Raw genomic sequence first — 18,866 nt, forward strand, 5'->3', positions numbered from 1 at the left:
CACTCTACAGGTACATACAAGCTCCCTTAAGACTTTCTACTTAGGAAAGCACCTAAGTTAACAGTGAGTTGTTAAACCAGTATTATGCAGAACTACTGCCAGTATTTCATTGAATTAATTTGCTAGTAGTTCAGTTAATTAGAGACCAAATCATTTCAGCCAATCCCCAACATAAAAAGTTTGACCACCTGCAGGAAAACTGCACAGGGAAGGGGAAGGAATGGGGTCCCTAGAGTGCTTTAGCAAACCTCCTCTGAAACTCCCAGTAACCAAAAAAAATCAAACAAAAATCACTTGTCAGAATAAATTTGTATTTTGGCTGTGCAGGGAAGAATGGCCAGGTCACTGGCGCAGGGCAGATTCAACCTTTTGAGTCCTTCCCCTATCTCTTTCTCAAAAATCATGTTTCAAAATCTATTTCTCAAATTATTCCGGTTCTGCTGGCATTAAGATGTATGAATTTAATAGCTTGACAAAGGATCATGGGAACAGATAAGTACTCCAGCACGTCCACTATTGTGTTTTGTGTTTTTGGCAGTCACTGTTGCCAAATAACCACTGAAGGAAGCTGCGCCTCTGACAATAATGCCTATGCCACAGCGTTAACGAGTAGAACAAAACACATCAGTTTCAGAGTTTGCTTTTTGATTGTCTTTACTACAAAGACAATCCCCTAAGACTTTGATAGCAGAATCCAGAGAGGAACTGCAAGGCTAGGTCTTATAATTTAAATTGAATGCATTCACCACAATGCCATGCATTTTAATCCTCTAAGGCAAGCAAATGAAAGTAAAGAGGAGATGAAAGGACCTTCGTGTTCAACTGACCACTTCTTACTGAATCTTTAGTAACAAAGGCTGACTTGGGGAAGATGATCTCACAAGTTAGAGCAAAATATGTAGAAATGCTCTGTCCTTACACCCATAGATCTGGCACTACTGCTGCCACAGATCCTCCAGAGTAAACTTGGCAGAAGCTTGCACCCAGAGCCATTCGTGCTACTCAAACCTCATATGCTTGTTGTCCTTCAGTAAGACCTTTAATAAATAACTCAGCAGTCTTTTTTCACCCCTATTTTATATATAAAATGAATACATTATTTGGGAGAGGAAAGAAGAACCAGATCATAAAGTAATTTTTTGTATAGAGGGTAGTTATCCAACGTGATTTATATATTTCTCACTATTGATTTTTAAATGGGAAATAGTAAGGCAGAAAGGGGAGCAGCAGACAGCCTAGGAATGAGAATAAAGATTAATAATACCCAGATTGCTCTAATAGAAGCTGAGAAACATGTAATATTTTTAAGACAAGAAGTATTTTGCAAAAATAAGTTTTTCTTCATGAGCAGTCTGCTTGACCACCTCTGTCTCCTAAAAATTGCCATACCTCTTGGAACACAGAGGTATTCCTTAAAATTTTTAAAAATAAAACCCTCAGAAGGTAAACAACAGGGACAGGGGCATGAGACAAGTCCTGGAAAACCAGTAATTCCATAAAGTAAATATTAACTCCCTATCCTTATCTTATTGTCTTATCCTTGTCACTATCCTTTAGTCTTAAGCAAATATCCAGGCACCTACATGCTATTTTGGTATCTTCTGTGCAACAGCTTTTACTTGGTTTAAGCCCTACCTGTATCTCATTACTTACAGATGGAAAAAGAAAGCAGGTTTTTGTCTACTGAAGGAGTCTATAAATCTCCTCTCTCTCTACGGCTTCAAACACCTGGCTCTGCTTACTATCCCTACAACTAGCCCAGCGATGTCTCTTGCTCATTCTCTCCTACATTATAAAACTTTCCTAATTTATCTCTCACCTGTCTCTCATAACTACTCCTTAACGGGTACCAGCTGGTTCCACTGATAGTTGAGGCTGACTCTTCCTATCACAGTTATTAACTCTTTCCTTACTTCACTTGACACCAGCCGTCTGTGGATCTGGGTGCGTTGCCCTTTGATGAGACCTAAAACAAGGTTGAGGAACTGGGAAGAGTCTTATGACCCCACAAACAAGACATTACCATCCTCTTTTTTTCAGCTTCATACCAGAGTAGTGAACAGAGGAGTGGATTCAAAGGCATGAGGCCTGCACTCTGTTTTCTGTTTTGCAACTGAACTATATGCAACACTGTTGTTAAGCAAGAACAAAATAGATAATAAAATAGTTCCTGTTGGCCAAGGGTTTTATAGGAAAAGCAGAGCATTAAAGGCTGAAGAACTTTTTGCCAGTGTACTTCTAATTCATTGCATTAACAGTCCAGGAACTCATCACTACTAAGATCTGTGCTAGGTAAGTTGCTCCTTCTTCCGGACACCTGTAATAAAAAAAGAGAGAACAAAAATCCTGAAGGGGATCAGAGACATGACAGTGCTGGGACTAATTGATTCCTTATACCACTCACTTAAAGAGAGCCAAGCCTTCAACTTAAGAGCCTTGCACCCTGTCCACAGCCAGTGCAACTATTGATTGGCAACATCAAACACCCAAGACATTGTTGATGTTTGAAAATAGAAGGATCTCAAAGCCAAAAGAGCTAGAGAATAGAGAAAAGAAAGAATTTTATTGAAACTTATTCTTTTAGAGTTGTTTGATTGCATGGCAGCAAAAAGTATCTTATGAAAAAATAGACTCTTCTAGTAGAATGATTCTCATTTAACTGTCCAGTTTAATAAACTCTTACGTAATAAACTCTTAAGAAACTTTCATTGCGTCACTAGGCTTCTAACTGCAGATATCAGTGGTAGAATTAAACTGAGAAGACACAGATGTCTGTGACCTGACCTAATTATTTAGTTTTCCTTTTTTTAAAGAGCAATTCTAGACCACAACTCAGCTCATTTGCAGCTGATGTCCCAAAGTGGTGATATGAAACTTCTGTAGTCAGGTGAACTGCATCCCATGCCATCTGCCAGGTGACACTCATCTTCAGTAATTTCTTTTTCATATTTGAATCAAATAAATTGTGTCTTTTGGCTGTGCCTTCTGTAGACTACACCTCATACAGTACCTTAGAGGTGTAGAACAAGGCTATAAAGAATTGGCTTGTGACTCTCAGAAATCTGCCTATTGCTTTCTGTTATTGTTGACACTAATGTGGACATGAAGGATACATCGTCAAAGGGGATATATGGCATACTGTCTTCTATCCTTCTTCCCTCTACTTAGTTGCTTCTTCTATGGAAAAAAAGGGAAAGGTTTGATCAAAAAAAACACTTATAAATTAAACTATGTTTTCACATAAATGAAATAAATTTCAATAAATCAGTGGTATGGGAACCACAAAATATTCTGAGTATTTTCATAATCCACAAAAAACTCCCCACCTAAGATAAGATGAAAAAGCATTATTTGAATTACAAAATCACAAAGGATTTATTTTGCATGAAATGGAGATGTAATTTTTCTTTAGAAAAACAAAACCAGTATTTTTTTTCAACTTCTCGTCATACCCAAATCTATTTGTAGGTGCCAACACCTTTACTAAATCTCTCTGGACTCCAGACTTGTGGGTAACTGTATACAGTCACATGCTGCATTCCTCTCAGCTTCCCTTTCCTTGTGAATTGAGAGTCAAATTAATTTTCTATTGTGATCTGCAGCTGACATATCCAGGACAAAATTGACTTCAGTCACATCTGACCCTTGCCAGATTCAACCAAATCCTTTTCCTGCTATGTTTCACCTCGTTTTGTGTTTATGAAGTTACAGTTAATTTTTATCCCCTGAAATCAAAATGCTTTTCTCGCTTGCTATCTTTAAATACGTTTAAGGAGGATGAGCTCTTGTATACAAGATACATAAGAGATCTAGAAGACAAACATTCTTATACAATATTTAAATTGATATGTATATAAAAATTTCCAAAATAAGTTACGAGAAAGAACACTCCCTAAGACTAAAACAAACAAACAATAAATTGATTTCAGAACTTGGCAAATCACAAATGAGCTACAGTGAACATTTACTCAAAGTGGGTGAAGTTGTCATGGTTTGAGATAGCCCCTCATTGAGGGTAAATAGATAGACACTCATTGAAGGTAAATCTTTCTGCAAACATGTAGAAGGAGGAGTTGCAGTGAGATTGTCATAGCACCCAGCTATTGCCAGTCCATCAGCTGAACAGACTGTGAGCTCCGTGTGGTGCTTTCCTCTCCATACCAGACCCATGTCCTCCAGATGTGAAAAGGGCTATAGAGTTATAGTGTCCTTGAATCCTAAGATTAAAAGTCACTGATCTGATTGTTTGTGGAAGAGTATTTTTGGCTTTGGCTTAGTGGCACAAACCATCTGCTTGAACAACCACCCTTCTTTTCCAGTGTGAACCTGTCATCATGGCAATTAGATGAGGCTCACAGACTGGAACCTGCTTAGCATAGAAATATCAGAGTTCTGGCAAGCCATCAGCTAGAGTGGACACTAGTCTGGAATGTATTTCTTCTTCGTTCAGGAGGCAACCACATCCATTACCCCTCTCAAGAAAATTGCAAAACTCTAATGTTTTTCTCTGCATTTAGGGGGGAATAGGGTAAGAGATCTGTGGTAAGACTAGGATGATTTTTAGCCTTTATTATTATTATTATTTGTTTGATTGTGTTTTTCAACAATTTGTGGAAATTCAGTGGTTGGAATTTTTTTAAGGAACATTTTCAAATAGTTGGGTAGGTCTCCTGAAACACTGTTATTTTGTATAAAATAAAATAAAACAGAAATAATACACAGGTTCCTCTTTCATGCTGTTTGCCAGGATGGGAAATATACCCATGCTAAAAAAAATTGGACAGTTTTAAGAGAGGAGAAAAAGGAACTCTAAAACCAGAAACAGCCTAGTTAAAACATACAACCTGATACTGATGCATGTGTACACTGTGTGTGATGTGCTTTAGGAATGGGTTCATAATTTCTGGCAATATTATTCCTTTATATCTTTGTATCTTTCTGTGTATTTAGCCAAAACCCTTAGCTAGAATTTCATTTGGTGGCCTTGATGGAGAATATTTCTGTGACTGAGTCTTTTAAGCTAGAGTTTTTTGCTTTCCGCTGGAGATTTTCACTGTTTCAGCTCATTGTACCACCTTGCATACACTGTTGTTTCCTGTCTGATTGCGCTGAGAGATAAAGTCAATGTTCCCCTAGCTGCCTGCCGTACTATGTCCTACATCTATTATTTACTGTTATGTGCTGTGCTCCAGGTATCCAGGTGTTTTGTGTAGCAATGAAGATAGAGAGATGGAAGAACTCATAGTATCCTGGCCAGCTAAAGTTACAAGTTTCAAGTCACACATTACTTTGGAGCTGACTAAAGAAGAATTTTAATGGTTTCCATTAAAGCATGAGGTTAGAACTATGGCCGGTCTTTAGGGTTAATTGATTCCATAGAAAGCACAGAGCCACCTCACTGATCAGAGACCAAATGGCACAACATGAAAAAAAATTACATAATGCATCTTAAATCATAATTCATTGTGAAATGACAATTGCTGTTTAACAAAACCATTTGCCTCTGTGTGTGGTTACATGAAGCTGGATTTATGTGTTCCTGTACAATCTCTATTAATGAGTCCCAGATATTTTTACCAAAAGAAAGCCCAGTGTACTAAAAGGAGGTAAAATATAAGGAGAATTTGGTTCATCAGTGGCAGCAGCTACCCACCTAGACTGCAATGTAAGTCATGCCTGGTATTTAAACATGCAAATACTTGGATGCAATGCAATTATGTTGTATTCAATGATCCTTAAGGGTCCCTTACAACTTGAAATATTCTATGAGCTTTTGCATTCAGTTCCAAAGCTGTTCAGTGTCATATATGTTTATTATGCCATTAATAAAGGGGACCCAGAAGAAATTATCATATTTAGAAGAGTTGGGGAAAAAAAGTTGGCTTTTCCTTTTGTATGTTGAAATGTTCTGTATTTTCACCAGAAAGCAAATCCTCAAAATTGACTTGTGTGGCTCATAATTTACTGAATTATGTGAACAGAAACATAGAAGCCGCTCATTTTCCAATTCATATGTAAAAAGTCAAGTGATGGACTTCTTCTAATTGCTTGTCACAGAAGTCAGGGAACACCATCACACACCAGCAAGAAATGGATGAGGAAGGCATCACCTTCCAGACAGTTTTTGTGGTAATCCAGGCTCTTCTGTGCTGCTTACAGTTAAAGGATCTGCGTAGTTGTGAAGTACCTGCTCCACTGTACCCTTAAATGTAACCAGCTGTAGGACTGTGCTGTTTTGCAGATGTAAAAGCTCTGTTGCTTTGAGGTCTTTTCATATATGTGCACAAAAGAGAATTTTATCCTTAAAAGCTTACAGTTTAGAAGATACATTTATTTTTCTTAAATGCAGGAAAAGTACATAAATAGCCTTACTCTTTAGAATAACAGTTATAATACAAAGTAATAAATAGTCTGCAACATCATACAGAATAGTCTGTTTTCTTTGTAAAATAAAGGAATTTGTACTTTCAGTCAGTTTCAAGAGCATAAATAACATTAATGATCCATTGGGGTAGTTTATCAGCACAGACTTAGCCGACCAAGTATGACCAAAAAAGATGAAAAACAAGTATTTTTAAAAACTGACATCATTATAAGGTACTGTTTAAAAAAGGAATCACCTGTTTTACCCAGTAAAACTAAAATCAATATATTATAGCACCTGAATCTTATCTACTCTATGTTACTACTGAGAATTAAGGGAACAGTAAAAACTATTGTCCAAAATAAGGGAACCAGGCAAGCAAAAACTGAAGGAAGGCATATGCTTCTGACCTCTGATGAACAGGTAACACATAGTATGTGTGGTCTTATGAAATGCTGAACACCTCTCAGATCCAAAAAACCCCTGCCTTCTATTTTCTATATGTGACTGTCTCCTATCAACAAAGGGCAAGCTATATTAACCACTCACTCTGTTTACCTATTAGGGAAGCATACAGCTCTCCAGACTGCAGTGAATTTCTTATCTGTTTAGTTGTGCAGCTACTTCTTTCCTCGATTCCCTGCCACAGCAGTGGGACAAAGTGAAAGATCTTGTTGCCTTTTGCCCTGGTGTGTAGTTGTTGCTGTTCGTTTGTGCCTTTTGAGGAGTGAGCTCCAAGGTCATAGGCTGTCCTTCGGGAAGCTTTGTTTCCCGCACTTGCAATATTTACTTTAAGATGACAACTCCATCCTTCCAACAGGATGTAAGTGATGTGGGAGTCACACAGTATGAAGTGCACTTGGTAATTGAAGCCAGTCCCACTTAGGGCTTTTGAAAGGAAGCATGAACCCTTGCATTCAACTGAGTTGTCAATGGGGCACCAGTGAAGAGAAAGAAGACAGACTCTTGTGTTCTCTGTGGTCTATGTCACTGGGTAGATGGGCTGCTGTGATTTGAAACAGCTGTAAATGTGATCTGAATAATGCAGAAGTCTGATTGTAGTTTCAGTCTCTGGCTGGATTCTCTCTGCAGTCTTATATCAAGGCAAGATGGTGTGAAGCAGGAAAGGAATCCCCGGACAAAAGTGAATTCAGAAAGAGAGGTCCAAATCTCAACTGACAACTCTAATATATACCATGACATGTTTTGTCACCTCTTTTTAGACTTGTGTGCAGGCAGTCTATAAAAATTTACACAGAGAAAATAGTTCTTCTTCTTCTAGTGAAGATTCTTTTCTGAAAAAAAACATAGTGTTGTTTTTAGTGCCACATGTACACATTTGGTATATCGCCTACATGATGATTATTGTTCTAGTTATTGCCTTGCTGAAAACAACAGCTACTCAGACTAATTCAATGTTAAAGTAAAACTTTAATTACAACCTTATGTTTCTGAGAAGACACTAAGTAGATAAAGGACAGGTTACATTTTTTGATTCACTCTGACTTGTCTTAACTCATCCATTGAAATGAGTAGCCCAATACATCTGTTGTCAGGGCTTGACCAGCTAACTCATTGAAGTCGCTGTCCTCCATAACAATATCACAGATGTGAGAAATATCTCTAATTAAAATTTAGAAGATGGCCAAATACAGTGAAACAAAGAACTTTATTAACAGCACACTGGGTGTACCAAACTCGTGATCTGGTTCGAGCACCCCTGGATGGAAGGGACGAGCCCTTTTAATACCCTTCAGTTTGCATAACCACTCTCCTGCTCCTCCTTTGCCAGGCCTCACTCTTTTCCTCCTTAAAAGACAATCTTCGCTTTCTGGTGCAGTTCATTGGTTGTCTTCATCCACCTGTCAGGTTGTTTCCCTGCCCCTGGCCGCATGGTTCCCTGGCAGTGAGCCCAGGCTGGTCTCACCACCTTACATTCTTCCTGGCTCACCTTTGCACTGTAACAGTAAGCAAGCAGAACAGTAAATAACAATAAGTAGCAGTAAGCAGGCAGAACTATAAGCAGAGCAATAGGCAACCCCAGGTAGAACTGTATGTAACAGCAAGGAGGCAGCAGCGATAAGCAACTTAAAGTAGAATCACAAACAGTCCATTAGTCCTCGACCACATAATAGTTTCCCAGTCCTTCAAACAAAATGGTTCCCAAGTGCCCTGGCATAAGGCAGCCACGGAAACCTCCTTTTTCTTTTTACTCATGGTTTTATTACAAGCTTAAATATTAGATGTTCTTATTGTCTTTCTGAGATCATTCCCATTCAGTTAGCATTCTTAGTGTTTCAGTTTTATTTTTCACTTTCTCAGAGCCGGGGCACAGGATTATGATTTTCTGCGTTTCAGGGTTATCAAGGGTGGTGTCCTTCGGGTCCATCAGTATGGTGGTTAGGTGAATTCTTTGGACTACACTAAGGATTAATCTTATAAAACATGGAATTAAACAAGGCAGAAATAACAGTTCAGCAAAGGTGCATAAAAGAAGGAAGTCCAGCTGTTTCTACCACTTTTTCTCACCATTATCTCTCGTGCACTGAATCATGGGTTATTTTTCAGATATTGGTTGCTATATTTGTTATTGCTTTTCCATTATCATCTATTTGCAAACAACAGTATTAAACTTACCACACACCTTTCCTTCCTCTGCCAAGAGGTAGTCTAGCGCCAGCTGGTTCTGGTATATGGCTGCTCTGCTTTGGATTTGCTGGCGGGCTGGTAACTCCAAGCTTTGTGTAGTTTGATTAGTAATTTTCTCAATTACTGCTTGCAATCATATTATTCGGTTAAGCATAAAAATAGGAGTTCAAGAACCCCAGTTTCCATCATATGGCCGTGTGCTCAGGCCTTGTGTAAGTCTTGGGTGCTCAGGGAACATATTTACCAGTAACTGAGTTTATACTTAAGATTCTTTTATAGGGGATATTCCCAATTGATTGTGAAAAAGGGGTTCCTATTCTTTGAAAACAATTTACTCTAACTGTTGTAAAGCTGCTCTATAATAAGCATTGTGGTAACATTTTGGACAATCGCTCTCAACTGTAATAATCATCAGCTATAATGCTATTATAGGAAGCAGAGGTCCAGTATGACGTGCCTCCACTCCCTATGCCTATTGGTTTGCAGTCAACAGCAGGGTAAAAGATCTTCTTTGTGGTAGGTACAGAGACCAATCCGGTCTTGCCCTCTACTATGTTCTCTTTAATGGTTGGTGAGAGCTATTAGATTCCTTGTTTGCATAAACTTTCTCATGTGACAACCGAATATTTAGTTCACGATGCTTTATATAAAGAGGTAATGTACTTGCAATTATTAAGTCTATCCCTTGTGTTTATATTTTGTTCTCACACAGAACCTTTCAGAACACACTGGTGTAAACCTCTGTCCAGTGGAAACGTCTCTCACAGAGGGATTTTGGGAAGCTTGAAGTACTTATTGAATTATAAGTAGTCCCATAGACCATTAGCTGTTAAAGGTAAGCCTGAAATGAACAGTTTTCATGGATCAGGGTCTGCCTGTGGTAAACACAAGAAGTGAGCTAAACTAATGCTAGCTCTGTGGCATCTCTAAAATGTGGCATAGCGCTGATTAGTGGTTCTGCCAGCTGAGGCAGAGGCACTAGGGAATGTCAGGCAGGTTTCCATCCACTTCTTAGCTCACTCTACCCTTTGTAGCATGTGTGCAACCTTCCACATCTTCACTGCAGATCTGGGAGGCCCCAGAAGAGTCATCTAATGTGAAAGATCCATATTTCCTGATCCTTGGCAGTGACATGATCTAGGTCTTAATGCTTATAACAAAGGGATTCAGACAAACTGATCTGAAGTGATAATAAAGATGAAGGCTACATCTGCAGTGCAAATGTGTATGTTCAGAAAGTATATTTCTTTCTATGATGAATAAAGTCTCAGAGAAACTTACAGAAAGGCTACAAAAAACCAAATACCCTTCCCTTTCCTACCCTCTTTGTTGTAATATCTAATCTCATTCAAATCTGTCATTTTTCTGTGTTTTCTCTCTATGTTTCATAATGAGGAGATCAGCTGTGACTTAGGTACATCTGCAGTTATTTCTTTTCTCTCAGATTGTATTTGTTTTAGTTAAATGGAAACCCATGCTCTGTCTAGTTTGCTGAGGCAGCTGTTCGCTTGTGATTGATAGTATTCGACTTTCATGTTTGCATACCTGTGGCTGATATCTCCTATCTTGCATGACTTCAAAGGGAGGCAGCATGGACTGGCATCTTAATTCAAGGCTCATGTTATCTGTGCTTGTCTGGGCCAGGAGCACTGTGTTTGCTGAGTTTTCTTCCTGTCACTGCATGTGTGCTGAGTGACCCGATCACTTGCATCCTCCCACACGGAGAAGGTTGCCTAATGTTGGGTGCATTCTTCTGCTTTCCTCTGCTGATATCCACAAGATAAAGCCTGGTGCATGACAGTTTGGTGTTTTAGCTAAGCCTTTAGTGATGTGTAACACGTTTCTGGGAAGCGGGCTAATGTGAGGGTGAAGACCTGAGGTTTGTTCAAAGATTCTAATCACATCAAAATAACCGAACTTGTCAGGATGTGTACAAATCAGGTTGTGTTGTGATATAAAGTGAATTGAGCATTACTTGTGCACTCAGATGCTGAGAAGAGATTTCCAGGAAACGTAAGGATCATCTTTTTATTTACGTTATGGTAATGCCTCAGGCACCAGCTATGACTGAAGCTTCATTCCAGGAGTGATATAAACATGCAAAGAGTGTGTGCATCATGAAAAACCCTAGAAACTAAGTAAGCGCCAAAAAGAGGGTATGAAATAAAGGAAAACCTACTCATATGCTCACATGCTGTTCTAGGAACATAGGATTGGAAGGGACTAACTCAGTCACTAAGCTCAGTGCACCACTTGGCACTGATGCCTGGGGCATGGGAAACCAGATGTCTAGGTGTCCACAGACAACATCTACCTCAGAGTAAAGTTCAGCCTAAATGTTCTTAATGTGAGACCCATGATTCAACAAAGAGATTTAAGATAACCTTGCCCAATATTTCAGGGGATTTCTCCAGGGAAGAAAAATCTCTAACGTCCTGTCTACTGAATGCAAGGTCCTGCACCTAGGTCAGGGAAAACCCTGATATCAACACAGGCTGGTTGGAGAATGGATTGAGAGCAGCCCTGGTGAGAAGGACTTGGGGGTATTGGTGGACAGGAGCCAGCAATGTGCACTGGCAGCCCAGAAAGCCAACAACATCCTGGGCTACACCAGAAGAAGCGTGGACAGCAGGTCAAGGAGATGATTCTTCCCCTCTACTCTGCTCTTGTGAAGCTTCACCTTTAGTACTGGATCCAGCTCCGGTGCTTCCAGCATAAAAGGGATGTGAACCTGGAGTGGGTCCTCTCCTATGACAACCTGGAGTTGGGGTTGTTCAGCCTGGAGAATAAAAGTTTCTGCAGAGATGTTATAGCAGACTTCCAATACCTAATGGGGGCTTACAAGAGAGCTGGAGAGGTACTTTACAACGACATGTAGTAATAGGACAAAGGGTAATGGATTTAAACTGAAAGAGGGTAGATTTAGATTAGTTATTAGGGAGAAACTCTTTTCTGTAGAGGGTGGGGAGACACTGGAACGGGTTGCCCAGAGAAGCTGTGGATGCCCCATCCCTGGAAGTATTCAAAGGCCAGTTTAGATGGGGCTCTGAGCAACCAGGTCTACTGGAAGGTGTCCCTACCCATGGCAGGGAGGTGGGAAGTAGATGATCTTCAAGGTCCCTTCCAACCCACACTATTCTGTGATTCTATGCTGATGAATGGATCAGTAGCACACTCTCTTTTCTAGCCTGACTACCTGGATGGCTACCTCCACTCAAAAAGATGGCAGGGGTCGGGATGGGAGGTGGTGAGTGGAGAACATCTCTAGCACCTTGCATCTCAGGTCTTTGCCTGCTCCTTAAACTTAGGAGGTTTGTGCCATTTGAAAAGACAATTTAAAAAAAACTATCCTTCCCTGCAAAAGATCTAAGATGTACGTGGGATATGCAGTTGATAATATATTCACAACCAAAGGGACTTGGACAGCATTGTTAGTGTCTCATAATCTAGGAGTATGAAATTAGGAAATCAGTGGTCTGTGGATAAATATATGATCTTCCTGTTTTCTTGCTGCAAGAATCTCAGGGTTTGGGTCTCATAGCATCAGGTTTTGGCTAGGAAATCAATGAGGTTTGCCTAATTGTAAGTGGAAATATTTTGGCCTAAATTTTATGTTTTGTGCAATTTGATTTTTTTGGTTGAAACTTTCAGGATGCAAAAGCTACTTGGGAAAGGAAGCCTCTCTACCCTTAGCAATATCTTCATGCCTGGCCCAGACTACCACTGATTAAAAATCTTTTCTGTCTTCTGAGTTCTTATGCAATTTATGAGAGAAATACAGATGGAGTCACCTGAATTCCAGGTGGAGAAAGGTCTCAAAGAGGCACCTCGCTGGTGAGCCAAATCAAGGCTGACCACTGCAAAAACCAGAACTGGTTAGTCTGCCAGGAGTGTGGGATCCTTCAGGGTTACTCTCAGAAAACTGTTCACTTGCCCTCTAGGTGACCTTACTGGACTTCTTCTGAGATAAATATTTCTGGTTTCCAAGATTCTATTCATAAACATAAAGTTCACTTTACATTTTGTAAAAATACAGAAGAAAACTCCCATATTCTGAGAAACCACAAAGAGAAACCAAGAGATCATGATACCAGAAGAAAAAACATAGCATCTCCACATGAATATTGGTCTTGGCAGTGCAATGCAATATCGCTGATCTTTTTAAAATAGCTAAAATCACTGCTCCACCAGTATTATTACCTGCAGGGAAGGAGAGAGACAGAAGTAGTTCCTGGCATAATTCAGAAAAACTGTCAGAAAAATTGTAATAGACAATGGTAGATTTTTTAAAATTGGGATAATCTGATCCATTTTATCCCTTTTAAGTTAGAGGTGAAGTCCAAGCAAATCATGTCATCTACCTTCACTTACAATGAAGGAAAAACAGGCATTTGCATATTGTGATTTATCACATTGGTCCTAAACATGATTTACTATTGAGAAGGGCTTGTTTCTATCTATTGAATCAAGGTAGCTAATGCAGCCTGGATGGACAGTTTTTGATTAGGTTAAGTACGATAAGATAAATTTTACCCTGGATGATTTTGGAGAGTTCACATTTCTTCTTAACAGTGGCATTTAGCAATCAAACTAACTTGATGAAGTAGGTTGAATTACACAATAAGCAGTTTAGCACAGCAAAATGTACAGTCATTTATCTAGGTGTATAATCTTATTTATAAGAAGTGGAATTATATCCTGCAAAGTAGTGATGCTGATATGGATTTCATGTTCCTGGTAGGTAGCACATTAAACATGAGTTCCTACAGAGACAAAAACACTTAGAAAATAAACATCAGTTTTAAATGTATATACAAATCAATGCCTTGAAAAACTAGCAGATAATAATACCTCCTTATAGAATATTTGAGACCATTACAGCTATCTGTTTCCAGTTCTGTTACCCTTCCTTCAGAAAGGATAAACAAAACCAAGAAAAGTAGCTAGCAATGCTTACATTACTGAGTTACAAATAGTATGCTGTAAGATTCAGGGATTTTTCTTTGAGTTTATTCAGAATATGATTAGAAGATTACTTCCTCACCTTCACTGAGAAGCAAGGAGGAAGATTAAACAGTGGGAGAAGGGCGAAGTGAAACTCCATAACAGCACAATATTTTTTGCAGTTAATTAACCACTTCTTCTTCTGAGATTGTTTATTTGAGATATGGCAGATTCCCAGTGGCTGGTTTTCCCTAAGAGACAGCTGATAGTGTGACAGAGATAGATCAGATCACTTTACAAAAGCATGGAGATTGTTTTCCAGTCTAGCCTTGGTATGCATTCATCTCTCCAGAAAAATTAGACTAATATCAGATGGGTTCTAAACTTCTAAAAAACTTTGGTAACTAGAGGCTTACTTCAGTCCTGAGATGTCTAAAGTTTTCTCACTTCTCTGTGCTGAGTTCTCAAATTCCAGTGGAAATATCCTCATTGTAGATTTTACTATTTCAGAAATGTGCTGTGGTGCCACAGCATTGAGAAATCCTGTTGTTCAGCTGTGCAGAAAGCAGATGTCAAACAGTATTCTTCCCATCCCCACTCTGCACCACCATCTAGACTTCTGTCTTGAAAAGTGTGCACATCTGGAGGAAGTCTCCTTTCCTGGGGGATTAAAGCATCTTGTTTTAGCATCAAAGCACAAATAATTGCACGCATGTATGTGTATATATAGATACACACTTGCATACACTTATATGTGTGTATGTCAGTACATGTATCAGTAGCTCCTCGCAGCAAACAGATGACAATAAGCATTACTTTCAGTCCTTGCATGTTCCTCAATTAACTAAGGTAATGGCACTGTGAGGCATATATATTTTCATCATTGTAATCTACCCATGATGTTTTGGAGTAAATATTTAAAAGCAGGGAAAGGGACAGGGATTACTTCAATTCCTAGGTCCCTTTCTCAGTCAGTTTTTCAGAGATACTTTTCAAAAAGATACAGCTACCTTTGTTTGTAAAACTATGCCAGCATTGGCCATCTTAACCCATTTATCTAGCACACAATAATATTTTGTACAGTGTTTCTTAATAAAGAAACTATTATATAAATAATACTAAATAAAGCACAAATCTGCACATCCCTTGAACTAAATAAAGGGAGAGTAAAGAGAAGACACTTAGAGAATCCCAATTCACTTGCAAGAGAGGAGGAAAAAGAGAAGTACAAAAGAAAGAGAATAAGAGAAGTACAAAAAAGAAGTACAAAAGAAAAAGAGTAGATTATTTGCTGTTAAATTTTAATTTTTGTTCTTAAGGGCCTGATTCAATTCTCATGCATATTAAATTAATTTTTATGACTGAGATATGGACCACAGATAAAACTTCCACAAATGTTGTACTGTGCTTTTCCTCCCTCATGGTAACAAGTTCCTTTCCGGTTTCTATCCTAAATTAACCTCACCAACAAAAATAGCCCAGCATGACATCTGTGAAGGTCAGTGACAGAAATCCCCTCTGAAGGGAAGGGTTATGAGGTCGCCTGCATGTGGTGGACATCCTGAGCAGGCACAAGGACAATGAACATGTAGCTCAGCTTCCCATGCACTTCATCAGCTATTGTTGTAAACAAAATTAGCTGACAAAATGATTTCTCCAGTAAAACAAGTAAAACACGCTGAGTGATTAGAGAGATGTGAAAGGTGAAAAAGTATCTTTTCTTACTTTTTCTCCTGCTAATAGCAGTTTCAAATGCAAGATGCTTTTTAAAATTCTTTTGTCTGACAAAAGGAAAGTGAGAGCTTTTTTTATTTTTCCCCGTCCATAACTACTATTATGCTTGCTAGATATCTGTTCCTTTATTATCAGCCAAGGACAGATAAGACAAACATGTAACAGTTGCAGTGATACTGGTACTCACTTGAACTAACTGTTTATTTGAAGCACAATGCAGATTTCCTTTTATTAGTCTGAGCATCCATCCCATCTTGAAGTAAAATTCTGACCACTTACAAATGAGGAGATTAATTTGCTGTACAATTATTTGCTGCTTTGGGACAATAGCAAACATCATGATTCATGTAGTTATATGTTGATGAAATCATTAGACAAGGACCTCAGCCAAATTCTCCAACTGTGAAGAACTAATAGAAATTCTTTGTCCCTAAAGAATTGTCACAGACAAAAATGTAGTCTCTGGCTTCTAAAAAGCCCTTCTGCTGAAAACATTTTTTAGTGTACAGGTATCCTTGGTCAGGAAAACACAAGATCAGGATGGTAAAATTTATCTGAAATTAATAAGAATCTACCAGTATCTGTGTTGTCAGAAAATTCCACTTGTTCCCAAGGTTTTAGAAAGCTTGAGAATTTAAACATAGTTACTGCTGTATTTTTTACTGCTTCCTGTTTAAGGGCAAGACAAGAAGTGGAAATTGCTCAAAAATAGCTTCTTGGAAGTTGCTTCCATACCAGACTGAGTGTGTTTTTACAGTATTTCCAGTCCCATTTTCCATATCAACAAGTTCTCATATCAACAAGTACTTGAACAGCATGTTGCTGATTAGAACCACACCAGACATGTAAACCTTGGATCCACTCGCAAATGTGATTTTAGTGTTTGAAGCTCAATGTGTAATGACATGTTAAAAGCAACAGAGGAGTAAAGTCCTCAGAGGTATCAGAGTGGAAGATAAACGTTCTTCAACACAAAAAATGTTGCTTACTTAGCCCTAGCCCTAAATGTACATTTTGATTTGTTTTTTCTGAGTGCTCAACTAATTGCCATAGAATGTTTTCTCCTGAAAAATAGTATTTTATTTCCAATTAATTATGTTTTAAAATATTTGCTTTTAAATTACGAAACTTTGTATTATGGTCTTAGTGATGAGATTTATATAAATCCCCAGTAATATCTGGCAAGATAATATAGGGGGAAGGTATATACAGAGATGTAGGAAATCAATTGTCCCTTATGGCCTTTTTATGTGTTCTTATGTTCACAATCATCAAACAGACAATATGGCTTATACAGTTCATCCAAATTTATTGCACCTATGGGGATCAAACAGGACTGACTCAAAAAGACCTGTCCATCCTACAGTATTATTTTCTTCATAGGGATGAAATTCCCGTTTTTCTATTTTTAAAGCAGTTTCCTCTATGCATCTCTTCAGGACACTGAGTCAAACTTAATTCAAGGTAAATGGTAAACCAAAGAAAAGGAAACACAACACCAGCATGGTTTTGGTGACTACTGTATATATACAGTGGCAATTAATGTTACCCTTGCACCAGCCTTGTGCTAGAGCTTGCTGTCTGTACAATACTTTAATGGATCTGACCAAGACCATTGTTATCACCTTTTTTTCTCTGTCCTCAAATGCTCTTATTTCCTTCTCTTTGTTCTTGCTCATTTTTCTGCCTCTCCCACTGCAGCAAGATATTTAGGGGTTGAGTTCCATGGCTGCTCTTCATGGTATTTGTGGTAAACCACAAGTTTGGCAGCTGTCTTAATATTCAATAAGTTTGTTTTCTTTTTCTTCAGAGAGCCTGAGGTGAGGAGGAACCCCCAAAAAACCTAAATGCTTGAAGTGAAATCTTTTGGCAGGCTGACTATTCAGCATTTGTTTGTTCAGTTCTGATGCTCAACCAGGCATAATAATCACTAGGGTGACTTTGGAGGATTAAAGTCTTAAAGTCCAGTGGATTAGAATGTTCAAACCTACATCTTTCAGCTGTCAGATAGAAGAAGGGTTGCTTCAGGAGTAGAAATTTTTTGTAAGTGCTTGCATGCAGAGAGCTCAATTTGTCAAAGTATTGAGCGGCTCCCAAGAACTAACGAATTTATCTTCGAAGCTGCTTGGAGAAGTGGAGAAGGATTATCTCCCGTTTATAGTTGTAGAAGCAAAGCACAGACGGATTAAATTACTTGTTTCAGGTCACATACAGGGCACTCCAGGCTGCAGGGCTACTTGCTGATTTGGAGCAGAAACAAAAGAAAGTGGTCCTATGAGCTTCTTCATTAAGAAAGTGGCCCGCTTTTTGAAATGTGGGGAAAACAGCTTCCTTGAACCTTTGCTGACTGAAAGTTTTGGAAAGGTTTTGGTGAACTCCAGAGCCCCTGATCTCTCCATCAAGCTCTTTCAGAAATGGTGTTGATATTAGCCATTAAAAACAGCAGAGAAAGACCTTGGCTTGGTGCCCTGGATGTAAAGGAGTACATCTTGGCTGAAAAAGATGAACTGGGCAATCCACCAAAAGGTTTTGATTACTACCTCTGCTCAAAAGTTTGTTTCAGCTAGACCTGTTAAGGGAAAAAATGTTATGTAACTGGTATAGACCAAAACCTCTGGGAAAATTAAGTTGGAGGAGTAAATGTCAGGTATTTTGTGTGTCAGTCGCGCATCACATCAATTGTTTTTAGTGCTGGGAGTAATGGTGCTGTGCTGAAGTGCTAATTTAAAGTGTTTTTTTATTCTTCCAACTGTTCTTATTATTAATGACAGTCAAAATTATGTCCTTCCCACTTTTGATATAGTTGACAGTACTGGTAATCATTCTGAAACAACCTTTTGAGTTCAGGCATCTGTTTTCCATGCTGTCGTTGTATTGCTGTTCTTGGAGGTGGTAAAAATTACTTCAAAATACTCAAAAGATTCAGAATCTTTTTCTAGAGAAGAAGTGTGGGGGGAAGTGTTGGTACCAAATAAACCTGCTGCAGATTGTTACAAATATGTTCTTTCAGATCTACATCCTTTAAAACAGGAAAGGGGAAGGGAAAGGAAAAGGGAAGGGGAAGGGGAAGGGGAAGGGAAAGGGAAAGGGAAGTGGAAAGGGAAGGGGAAGGGGAAAGGGAAAGGAAAGGGAAAGGGAAGGGGAAGAAGAAGGGGAAGGGGAAGGGGAAGGAGAA

This window comes from Lepidothrix coronata, unplaced genomic scaffold (assembly GCF_001604755.1).
Source record: "Lepidothrix coronata isolate B3197 unplaced genomic scaffold, Lepidothrix_coronata-1.0 Scaffold5, whole genome shotgun sequence".
NCBI lineage: Eukaryota > Metazoa > Chordata > Aves > Passeriformes > Pipridae > Lepidothrix > Lepidothrix coronata.